Genomic DNA, 13,327 nt, shown 5'->3' with positions numbered 1-13,327 from the left:
CATGCTCTTGAGACTCTCGATCATATCGAAAGCCCCAACGTCTTTGAAATGCTACTGCAAATCGGGCTCCATACAAGCCAGCATGAGGCAGCTGATCTCGTTTGATTCATCAACGAGTTTCTGGTAGGCATTCTTGGTTGTGGTACTAGCATTATCGGTAGGTTCCTCTGGAAGCGGATCCTCTAGAACATGTTCCTTTTTATCATGCTTGAGAACAATTCTCATATTTCTATACCAGGTAGTAAAGTTTGTTCCATTCAGTTTATCCTTTTCCAGAATTGATTTCAATGCAAAGTTGGGTTGAGCGGGTGGTGCCATTGATCTACAACACAAAAATATGTAATCACTAAGCAATGTGTTTATGTAGAGTAATTCTAGCCTTAAACAAAAATACTCCCACTGAAGTCAGCATCCCTCCGCAAACTCTCAGTGATTCAGGATCCGACTAGCACATGTGACTAGTGAGCTTCAACATCACTACTAGACAACATGCCTATCCGGTAAGCAACTCCTTACTAATCGTATCTCTATACGACTCCTGTCGGTCGGGTAGGTATCTCATACCCCGGCTCCCAGCCTCTTTTGCCACAAGGCCCAAAACCGTTTTGATAGCCTTGTCAAGTTAACCTAATGCAATGCATGTCCGTGTCCGACACGAACCCTTCAGTTCAAGGACACCTAGTAGCACCCCAATTTTATGAGCCCACTACTATACGTACTTGACATGCGAAGGTGCAACATCGGGAATGGCAATTTACTTGATATTCATGAGGGATCTTTCTACCATCCTAACATGCATAGAAAACAAGAAGCATAACAATCACAAGTAAAACATATATTGTGAAATAGTATGGCTCCTTCATGGATGTTCTTCCAGGTCAGCTCCAACTCCGATGACCATCTAGAAACTCCATCTTGTTTGTCACGCCGGGATGCCAAGCCACAAACCTGATCTCTATTATCCAACTACTACAGCTAGTAATGAATTTTACATAGAGTCATAAGTCAACACGCATGTTGTTATACAATATAATAACAGCACTTTGGCTCCTGCCGGCTGACAAACATGACACGCAGGCCATGTATAATTTACACAGATGCATCACATACACATGAGCCATACTATTCACATCAAACCCTGCAAAATAAAGTTATGCATAGAATCGCATTCTACCGGTTTGAGTGATCGTGTACGAAACACAAGGCGCTACGCACACGGCGGTCCCGATGGCGGATACCGACTGATAGGGGTAGGTTGTGTCAAGACCTCATCGACTCTGATCATCAGAAAATATAGCCACATCGATTCCCATGTGCAGTTGATCTCATCAACCGTGCACACAGCCGATCTCATCAACGACAACAGATCTCATCTATCGCCTCCACATATCTAATATGCATACGATCTGAATCCAAATCCTATAGCAGAGGCTCTGATACCACTGTTGGTTTCTATGGTAGGGTGCGTCGACTGCAAATTAAAATTCATACGCGCAGAACAACCAAGAACATGCCACAGGAGATGGATCACAGTTCGTTACCACTAGACACGCAGTGCCGTGCAGCGGAAGAAGAGTTGGGGCAGCGCGTCCGCGTGGATCGTCTCCTCCTCGTCCGATCTCCCTCGTACAGCCGGTAGTCAGTTCCCACGTACAGGTTCAGCGGAGCGGCGCAAGTGCACCGCCTCTAACGGTATCCGCGTGTGCAGGAGGAACGTCGGGCGGCGGACTCCTAGGTACGATCACAAAACCGGCGGCGAGTGGAGGTGTCTATTCGCAACACATGCAAACCCCAGTGACAGGCCAAAGTGATCAACTCGTGAGTGTGCGACACCTCCACTTTATATAGGCGTCCGTCACGGGCTCAACACTTGGGCCTCGCATGGACCCTAAAGCCCATAAGTCTACTCGGGCACAATCCGAATATAGCTCAGATCACATCCGACCAATGTCATCGGATCCGACCTCGTAGGTTCCTTCCCTTAAGCGTGCGACCCCTTAGGTTCAAGCCGTCTTAGTCGTAGTTCGAATCACCTTCGAACTGCACAGTTGGTAGAGGCCTCTATCAAGGCATGCCGAACACCAAACAGTCTATGAAGCTGCTTAGGCAAACCTGTACATCATACTTCCATTCCTTTTGCCACACGATATATGTTGCCGAGCTCAAGGCGAGTCTGTCATCCTTGTGCTAGCCCGGCCTCTTTCTCGTTACAGTGATGTCGACCACAAACCAGATTATCTCATAATCCTTGTCGCATGGCCATGCTTATCCTGGTCGGATCACACAAGAGGCCCAGAGTATATCTCTCCTGACGGAGGGGCAAATCCCATCTTGCTCGACCACGTCTCGCAGCATGGTTCTAGACAAACCCGAAACCTACCTTTATAACTACCCAGTTATGGAGCAGCCTTTGGTCAGCCCAAAGGAAGTCTGTCACCATCCCGAGTACATGCGTCAGCTCAGGTCTTAGGCCATAGAACATATGTTGTACTAGAGACTCATAGATGACATATCGCTGCGTCTCATAGTTGGGTCTGCCCGACTCGGACCTTATCTCGACTCGGATCCGACTACGTCGAATCCGACCAGATCCTTCAAAGTCCATATTATCCGGTTAGCATCCATGGCTAGTGAGACCAAGCCATCGACCGTGTCATATGCTAGTCTAGTTGGCTGCGAGTCCACACAACCCTTTCGACTAGGGACCTTTTAGGACAGTCATCATACAATGCATAGTCCCACAAACAAGTCACGTCCTTGCTGATACACATCATTGATAATGTCCAAGGACTATCTTTATTCATAAACACATAGGAAATATCATCATATATGATTGCCTCTAGGGCATATCTCCAACATTTGAACCCACGGTTCTCTTTCTTTGTCGTGTTTTCTAGCCACAAAGTCTCTTTATCATATCTTTTATTCTTAGTTTGTGGGTTATCAACATCAATAGGTGGTTCTATTTCAACATCATTGTCTGGTAGTTTATTATTTGGTTGAGCATCTTCATGAACCTCACCATTATCTTTTTCATTATCATAAGGTGAGTGTTCATTACCAGACTGAGTTTCAGCATCAGAGATAGAAGTTTCATTATCATTATCAGGAGTTTTTTCTATTTCAGGTTCACTAGAAGCATGCAAGGTCCTATCAATTTTCTTCTTCTTTTTCTATCTAGATGGACTAGGTGCAGTGGCATTGTTCCTTTGTGAATCATGTTCAATTCTTTTTGGGTGTCCCTCAGGATAAAGTGGTTCCTGAGTCATTTTACCTCCTCTAGTTGATACTCTAGCAGCAAAGTCATGTACATTATTATTCATTTCATCTAGCAATTCCCTTTGAGATTTAGCAACTTGTTCTAACTGGGTTTCAACCATAGAAGCGTGCTTTCCAACAGCTCTAACATCATTTGAGATTCTAAATACACTTGTGTGTGTCGGTCCTAAACAAACAATTTTTAACCCCTTTCCGCGACGGCATTTGTAACCGTCGCCAAGTGAGTGTGTGTGATAGGGTGTCCTTCCCACACGACCCAGAAATCGTCGGGGATAGGCCCTCCTAGGACCCAGGCTGGGGTCGTGTGCGATCGGGCGAGGCATCGGAATCCAATCATTTTCGTAGGTATGTACATCCCACACGGTAATCCGAGAAAATGATTTCCGTAGGTATGTACATCCCACACGGTAATCCGAGAAAATCATTTTCGTAGGTATGTACATCCCACACGGTGAATCCCAGAAAAATATTTCCGTTCGTATGTATATCACACACAGTCAATCCAAGGAATACGTTTTCGTTCTTATGTACATCCCACACAGTCAATCCAGGGAAAACATTTCCGTTCGGACATACATCCCACACAATTTAATGTGTAGGCTCGTGTCTGAAAGGTGTAACTATCACACACCATCTTCCTTGGTTAACTGTTTGCTTTTATCAACTATATCACACACGATTTGATGAAGAAAACTGTGTGGCATCGGGCTTTCCATCGCAAGGGCTTTTACTGCTAGAACTATTTGCGAAGATCCATGACACATTTAGCAGGTTTATTAGTTTACAATTAATAATTCCAGTATCACACAAATTCACATTTCATATCGAACAGCTGTTTTCCAATTTCATATCAGGCACATAAATTATAATATCATTGTACGGTAGCTACATGAAAACAACAAAGTACAACATATAGCTAGTTCAACTTCATAAGAACAATATATTCATTTCCCTAATCGAGATCATCCAGGCTCATCTTATCCACCTCTGCTTTCAGTTTAGTAAGAACCCTTTTTGCATAGGCCAACTAGGAAAGTGCCTCCTCCTTCGCCAACACCATCTTAGCAAAGTCTGATTTAAAAAATCTGAGCTCATTCTCCACCTTCAACTTTTTATCCCGCATCTTGAAATATGCTTCAGCCTTGACAAGACTTTCTCTAAGCCTATGTGTGTTCTCTTCCTCATACATGCTCCAGAGCTTTGTTAGGCACATCTTCAAAGACTGTGGCCACTCTTGATCAACCCACTCCAAGTAAGAACATTTCCATTCATCCTATAATATTTAAAACTAGATCACTAAGAATTGTAGGGGAAATGGGTTTATAGCAACATATAAAATCACCAATGCTTGTTTTGAAAAACTGAAGAAACATGTTAATTATGACATATCTTCTCAAAAAGATCAATGTGCAAATGAAATAATGGTACTGAGACAACAACCAAATTCTGGAACATTAGAAGCTATAATTAACTACAACAACGCTACAAGTTCTTACTCATGTACAATAAATAACAAATTGAACATTTTATGAGGAAGGTAAATATAACTGCAACAGCATAGCGACAGTGTTTGGATGACAGCAAATTGATACTAACAGGTGTGTACATGCACAAATTTAGTAACATAGAACTAATAGCACTAAGGCCGTCCACTATGTATGCCAAAACTGGGGTAAAGACAACTGATCCTACATCTCGCACCGGTGCCCTGCACTGGCGAGCAGATGCAGCGAAAAAAAAATCAGGGACCCAGACTCCGGAGCACGTAGTTGCTCCGATGCCCAGTTCCTTCGTGCCATAAAGATTTAGTATTTTACTGCTTGTCTGCTCGGATGTGTGGACCAAAGTTGGCTGCACAAACTGCTGAAGCGGTGCCAAATAATTTTCTAATGGCACCGCTGATGAGATGGCAACAATTTAAGATACTAGGTACAAACTGTGACACTGTCTTAGGACGCGTTTGGTTGAAGGTGTGGTATGAATGGGTTGGGACCATGACAGTGTCTGAATCACATCTAACAAATGATTTGTAACAAATAAAGAGGGTCTAACCTTCTCTGCACATGCCAGAAACTTCCTCCCACTGTCCATGGAATCAAATGCAACTAGCTTCATGCATGGAGATTGATGGTGACAATGAGCAGATAGATCTTCGGACACCCCGCTCCATTCGTTGCCACTGATGGTCTTAGGGAGCTACAAGAGGAAGAAACGAATCAAATCGACCTTTGAGTAAATATCCTTCATTCGAAGTCATAGCCCGAGAGAGAGAGAAGAGAGGCATACCCGGGTGGTGAAGGAGTAGTCGTCGAAGGAGGAACCGCTGGAGATTTCTTTGAAGAAGATCATGGCAACCCCGACGGTAGGATGCGAGATGGCGGGAGCGAGGAAGAGGCTATAGCTTAGAAAGGAAGGAAGGAGGAAATAGGGGAAATGTGACTTGTGGTCGTGGAGAAAAGGCGGTGGGGAAGGGGGAGGGGGCGGGGGTAGATATTTTGGCGGTAGGCCAAAATTTTGGAAATGTAGAGGGAAACTTTGCGCGCGGTGCCGCCGGACTATTCACTTTGAACGACTGTGTGCATCGAAAACGATTCTTCTGCTTTACACGCATGGGATGAGTTTGACAATTCAAATTTTGCTCTCAAGGCATGGGCACATTCACTTTAAACGCGTGCGGTGCCGCCAGACCATTCACTCTGAACGATTGTGTGCATCACAGGCGATTCTTCTGCTTTACGTGCATGGGATGAGTTTGATAATTCAAATTTTGGTGGAAATTTCCCTGGGTACATCATTGCATAATTTAATATCACTTGCTAATTTGGGCACGCAAAAGAGCGTACAGCAGACAGACCACACTTACTGAATCGAGCAATTTTAGTAATTACACAGAGCCAGTTGACCTAAACATTGCTCTAACACAAGACCAACATTAAAAACAAAGCATAAGTACGCATAATTAAAAATCCACCGCCACGCCAGCCTATGCATCGTCGGTGTGAGATGAGACGTCAATGACTTGTCCTGGCGACATGCCGCCGTTGGTGGACTCCGTGTCCCCCTGCTGAAGTCGACCGCGTCCTCATCCTCGTCCTCGTCCTCGGTGCCGCCCTCAAGGTTGTAGTACTCGTAGTAGTGGTTGCGCCAGAGCTCGTGTTGGTACTCCACCGCCAATTCCTCGATGGACAGACTCTTCTCAACCTCGACCTCGGCCACGCGCAACTCCTCCTCCCGGTGCTCATCGATCTCCGCCGCCTCCTACATCTCCAGCTCCCGCTCGGCGACCTCATGAGGAAGCAGGTGCTCCATGGCCACCGCCGCCTTTTCATACGTGGGTTGCATGCTGGAGTTTGAGGTGGCCTGGAATATCTTGGCGTGTGCATCCTCGATCTTGCCGTGGATGGCCTCGACCTGGGCCAGGGCAACCTCGTGGCACAGACGGCAGCTCGAGCGCTCTCGGTGTTTGTAGCCGCCGTCGTAGTAGCAGCTGTAGCTGTCTCGGCTGCTGCTGCTACCCTGTCAGATGCCGCAGACGCCCTCTCGGCATAAGCGACCGCGCTCAATGCGGATGCACCGGCACTCTCGGCGTAGGCGGCCGCGCTCTTAGTGTAGGCGGCGGCGCTCGGGGGACGCGGCCATCGTACGGGCCTTCATGAAGTGTTACCATAGCGTCATCTTTGCAAGAAGGGGGTGCGGGAATGGGGATCGGGATTCATGGATTCGGGGGTTGCCGGCACTAGAGCAGACGAGCCGGCAAAGCTTAAGAAGGGAGACTTAAATAGACCCAGATATTTTCATCGCAAACGGTTCCTAGAAAACAACTGCGTGTGATGTTGTAGATATTTTTTATTAGTTGTGAAAGACAAATTTGGAATAAAGTGCCAATGGATTGTGTTTTAAATGAACATGAAATTTTGTAGTAGTAATACAACTGTCATGTCAAATTTTGGAAAAATTCAGGGGTCATTTGACCTTCTAAGACATTTAAGTGATTTTCTAGCCATTTAATGACCGTAATTGAAATTTGAACTACATGTACATGCAACAGCCAAACATAACGGTTTGAAAACTCACATTTCGTGTACTTGTGTGTGATTTAATTCCATGTGCAGTAAATTGGAAGGAATTTTCAAACATATTGGTCTAACGGCTATGACACAATTAAGCATGGAGTGACATGGCATTTTAATTCAAAAAAAACAGAAACACATGAAACCTTGGTTGATGTAATGTCATACCACCAAGATGATGTGGTAAAAAAATGGCATGTTTGACCAAAGTTTGGACACACACACCCCTCACAAACCGGAGCAACTCACTAGAAGGCTCGTGGTTCTGAGAGGGAACGATGCATGTTTAATGACGAACGGGAGATAGCTTCCTCTTACGGCCTTCAAATTTTTTTCCACGTCTAACATGCACTACTACAACTGAAATGTGAAATTTTTGAAAATTCTAGTGGTCATTTGACATTTTAAAGACATTTAAGTGATTTTCTAGCCATTTAATGACCGTAATTCAAATTTGAACTACATCTACATGCACCGCCTAACCAAAACGGTTTGAAAAATCATATATGTGTACTTGTGTGCGAGTTAATTCCATGTGCAGTAAATTAGAATGAACTTTCAAACATATTGGTCTCACGACATGGACACATGCATACGTATGCATGGAGTGACTTGGCATTTTAATTCAAAAAATAGAAAAATGATCAGAAACACATGAAACCGTGGTTGATGTAATGTCATGCCACCAAGATGATGTGGTAAAGAAATTGGCATGTTTGACAAACGTTTGGACACACACCCCTCACAAACTGGAGCAACTTGCTAGAAGGTTCGTGGTTCCGAGAGGGAACAATACATGTTTGATGATGAATGGGAGATAGCTTCCTCTTAGGGCCTTCAAATTTGCACTAATACAACTGTCATGTGAAAATTTGGTAAATTTCAGGGGTCATTTGACCTTTTAAAGACATTTAAGTGACTTTCTAACCATTTAATCACCATAATTCAAATTTTAACTACATCTACATGCAACGCCTAACCATAACGGTTTGGAAAATCATATTTTTGTGTACTTGTGCGTGAGTTAATTCCATGTGCAGTAGATTAGAAGGAATTTTCAAACATATTGGTGTCAAGGCATGGACACATGCATGGAGGACATGCCATGGCATTTTAATTAAAAAAATAAAAAAATGATAAGAAAAACATGAAACCTTGCTTGATTTAATGTCATCCACCAAGATGATGTGGTAAAGAAATTGGCATGTTTGACGAAAGTTTGGACACACACCCCTCACAAACCGGAGCAACTCGCTAGAAGGTTCGTGGTTCCGAGAGGGAACAATGCATGTTTGATGACGAATGGGAGATAGCTTCCTCTTACGGCCTTCAATTTTTTTCCTACATTTAACGTGCAACTGTCATGTGAAATTTTGGTAAATTTCAGGGGTCATTTGACCTTCTAAAGACATTTAAGTGATTTTCTAACCATTTAATGACCATAATTCAAATTTGAACTACATCTACATGCAACGCCTAACCAAAATGGTTTGAAAAATCATATTTTTGTGTACTTGTGTGTGAATTAATTCCATGTGCAGTAAATTATAAGGAAATTTCAAACATATTAGTTTCAATGCATGGGCACATGCATGGAGTGCATGCCATGGCATTTTAATTCCAAAAAATTAAAAATGATCAGAAAAACATGAAACCTTGCTTGATTTACTATCATGCCACCAAGAGGATGTGGTAAAAAAAATTGGCCTGTTTGACGAAAGTTTGGACAGACACCCCTCACAAACTGGAGCAACTCACTAGAAGGTTTGTGGTTCCGAGAGGGAACAATGCATGCTTGCTGACGGACGGGAGATAGCTTCCTCTTACGGCCTTCACATTTTTTTCCTATGTTTAACGTGCACTAATACAACTTTCATGTGAAATTTTGGAAATTTTCAGGGGTCATTTGACCTTTTAAAGACATTTAAGTGATTTTCTAACCATTTAATGATCGTAATTCAAATTGAACTACATCTACATGCAACGCCTAACCAAAATGGTTTGAAAAATCATATTTTTGTACTTGTGTGCGAGTTAAAAAATCATCAGACGATGTAAATATCTGGTGTTCAAAAAAGAAAATGAAAAGATCTGGCAAGACAACCAACCCCCACACGATTGGCAGTCTATCTCGCGGCTCGAGGTTTGGTAGGGGATCATTAATCAGACACAGGTCTGCATTGGAAACCGTCAGCTATTATGTTCACATACGGATTTTGGCTATTATGTTCACACACGGATTTTGCTGTGGGAATCGTGTGTAATTCAAACTAGAGTACTCATAAATTCCGGCGACCGGCGTTTGTACTGTCCCCGCCGATCTATATTTCGGCCGCCAATAAATACTACCTTGCTCATGTCGTCCTGCCTGCATTCTCATCTACATCCTCCCCTCGCTCGCCCTCTCTCTCTCTCTCTCTCTCAAATCTTTGCCATGGCGCCGCCGGTCTGCCCACGCACCGGCAAGGAGCCGCCGCCCCCCGAGGACGCTCACTCGATTAGCAGCGACGAGGACCCCTACGTGCCGCCCGACGAGGTTGCGCCGGACCCCCCCAACTTGGGATTGGTTTTGGGGCGAGTACAATCTTTGTCTGTGGAAGTCGTTGTCACCGGCTGAGAAAGCCAGACATGTGGCGTTCAAGAAGGAGATGGCAGAGGAGGAAGACAAGTACCGGGCTCCTGTGAAGCCCGTGATGCCGCCTGGAAAAAGGAGGCGGCGGAGCTTTGGGGGCGGGCGCGTCATCATGCCGAGGAGATGTACGAAGACAGGTACTTCGCGAGGAAGGTCATAGGCGATGGGCGCCTCGCTGCGTGGAGGTGGGCCGATAAGCTCCAGCGTGCCTCCGATGAGGAGCTCCGGTGGGCACCCAACGAAATGGCAAGATCGGCCGTGCGCGTCCGCCAGCCAGAGGCAGATTGGTATGTCAAGCACTACGAGGCAGAGGAGTCGGAGTACTGCCTCCGCACTGGAAAGACGCTACGCACCTGGGAGCTGCTCGCGAGGGGCTTCCGGAATATTGGCCCCAGGAGGGATTATAAGTTTTAGTATTGATCGTTTTCAATTTTATGCATTGTACCTAGTAGTTAAGTATCATCACGTATATGTGATGATATTATATATATATATATATTCTGTGATGATCTGATGAACAATTAATATATATATATATATATATTATGAATTCCATTTCTATCTGTTTTTGTATACTAATTTGAATCTAGTTGTTATTATTCACATATACAGAATGGAAAGCGTATATACACACATTGAAACAGAACATATAAGAATGGAAAACAGTGTACACACATTGAAATAGAGCAATAAACAGAGCAATACTATGATTGTTGTGAATACATAGCTATCCACGTCGAAACTACTTTTCAAAACAAAACGCGTCCATGAGACCATGACCAGCAGCTCTTGCCTAAGGTAGCTCTTGGCTCTGCCTGAACTTGTGCAGGCTTTCGTCCAAGCGGTCGACACGCTCGCGGTACATCGGGAGCGCGATCTCGAGCTCCAAGTTGGCTATTTCATCGAAGATCGCCAGCTCGAGGATGTGACAGCCATGTTCCTCTGCTGCGCCCAGGTGGACACCTAGGCCGAGGAGGCGGCCGAGCCTACGGACCAGCACGTTGGCATCCAGCGGGCCCCGGACAGGGCGAACAGCGGAACCCATGCGAACGGCGCGGCGGGCGTCCGGTGCAAGTACGACGCGGCTGGCCTCTAGTGCAAGTACAATGCTGAGGGCCTCTGCCCACTCCTGGCGAGGAATGGGGGTACTAACGGGACGTGTACCCAGCTGCGACGCCATGTCAACGGCAGGCAAGCGCCGCTTGATCCGCTCTTGCTGTGCGGCGCGCCGCACCTCTCGCTCTACGACGCTTCAACGGTCTCACCGTGCGGCGAGCCACAGCCTGTCGGCGCTGATAACCCACAAGTATAGGGGATCAATTGTAGCCTCTTTCGATAAGTAAGAGTGTCGAACCCAATGAGGGAGTCCTGGACTAAGGGGTCCTCGGGCGTCCGGCCTGTTATCCGTGGGCCGGACTGATGGGCTGTGAAGACATGAAGACCGAAGAATGTACCTGTGTCCAGATTGGACTCTCCTTGGCGTGGAAGGCTGAAAGTGCAACTATCCCTAGGTGGTTTTGGTAATTCATAACAACATATAGCTCATTGAGCTAACGCTATTCCAAGATGATTATTTCAGGAAAGCTCAATGATTGGCATGGCATGGATGTGAAAGTGGAACCCTCAAAATGCTAAGGAAAAAGGATTGGCTCAAGCTCAAAAGCTCAAGACTCTTCATTTTATATTTTAGTGATCCAAGATCACATTGAGTCTTTAGGAAAAGCCAATACTATCAAGGAGGGATGAGGTGTTGCTTAATGAGCCTCTTGCTTCATGTGCTTAGTGATATGCTCCAAAAACCCTCAACTACTTTCCCATATCCACATTTGACCTAAACCCTAAGCCAAACTCGGTCCTACCGATTCTTCCTATCCGGCGCCACCGAGTTTCACTTGTCATTAGCCACTGCCAAACCCTAGCAATTCGGTTCTACCGATAGGGATCTCGGTCTCACCGAGATGGGATTGCAAACTCTCTGTTTCCCTTTCGTAACTTTTCGGTCTCACCGAAAGAGCGAATCGGTCCCATCGAGATTGCAATGTAAATTCAGTGTTTCCCCTTTGTAACTTTTCGGTCTCACCGAAAGAGCAAATCAGTCCCACCGAGTTTGCCTGACCAACTCTCTGGTTAGCTAATTACCAAATTCGGTCTCACCGAGTTTGTGTAATCGGTCTCACCGAGATTACGTTATGCCCAAACCCTAACCATATCGGTCCTACCGAGTTGCATGTCAGTCCCACCGAAAATCTCTAACGGTCACTAGGTTTACATTTTCGGTCCGACCGAGTTTGTGATTCGGTCCCACCGAGATTGGAAAACTGTGTAACGGTTGGATTTTGTGTGGAGGCTATATATACCCCTCCACCTCCTCTTCATTCGAAGAGAGAGCCATCAGAACACATACACCATTCCAACTCGTATGTTCTGAGAGAGAACCACCTACTCATGTGCTGAGACCAAGATATTCCATTCCTACCATATGAATCTTGATCTCTAGCCTTCCCAAGTTGCTTTCCACTCAAATCTTCTTTCCACCAAATCCAAATCCTATGAGAGAGAGTTGACTGTTGGGGAGACTATCATTTGAAGCACAAGAGCAAGGAGTTCATTACCTACACACCATTTGTTACTTCTTGGAGAGTGGTGTCTCCTAGATTGGCTAGGTGTCACTTGGGAGCCTCCGACCAGATTGTGGAGTTGAACCAAGAAGTTTGTAAGGGCAAGGAGATCGCCTACTTTGTGAAGATCTACCGCTAGTGAGGCAAGTCCTGTGTGGGCGATGGCCATGGTGGGATAGACAAGGTTGCTTCTTCGTGGACCCTTTGTGGGTGGTTGCTTCTTCGTGGACCCTTCATGGGTGGAGCCCTGTGTGGACTCGCGCAACCATTACCCTTTGTGGGTGGAGCCCTGTGTGGACTCTCGCAACCGTTACCCTTTGTGGGTTGAAGTCTCCATCAACGTGAATGTAGGATAGCACCACCTATCCGAACCACGGGAAAAACATCCGTGTCTCATATTGCGTTTGATTTCTCCAAACCCTTCCCTTTACATTCTTGCAAGTTGCATGCTTTACTTTCCGCTGCCAATATACTCTTTGCATGCTTGCTTGAATTATGTGATGATTTCTTGACTTGTCCTAAAATAGCTAAAATCTGCCAAGAACTAAAATTGGGAAAAGGTTGAGCTTTTATTTGGTCAAGTAGTCTAATCACCCCCCTCTAGACATACTTTCGATCCTACAAGTGGTATCAGAGCTTTGGTCTCCATTTACTTTGATCTCCATAGCTTTGGTGGTCATAGCCTTGGTTTCACAACCTAGGAGAGTATGGCGTCTAGCGAGGGAAAT

Source organism: Triticum urartu, chromosome 1A (assembly GCF_056163025.1).
Source record: "Triticum urartu cultivar PI428250 chromosome 1A, HENAU_Tu73, whole genome shotgun sequence".
Taxonomy (NCBI): Eukaryota; Viridiplantae; Streptophyta; class Magnoliopsida; order Poales; family Poaceae; genus Triticum; species Triticum urartu.
Note: the sequence above shows the minus strand (reverse complement) of the source record.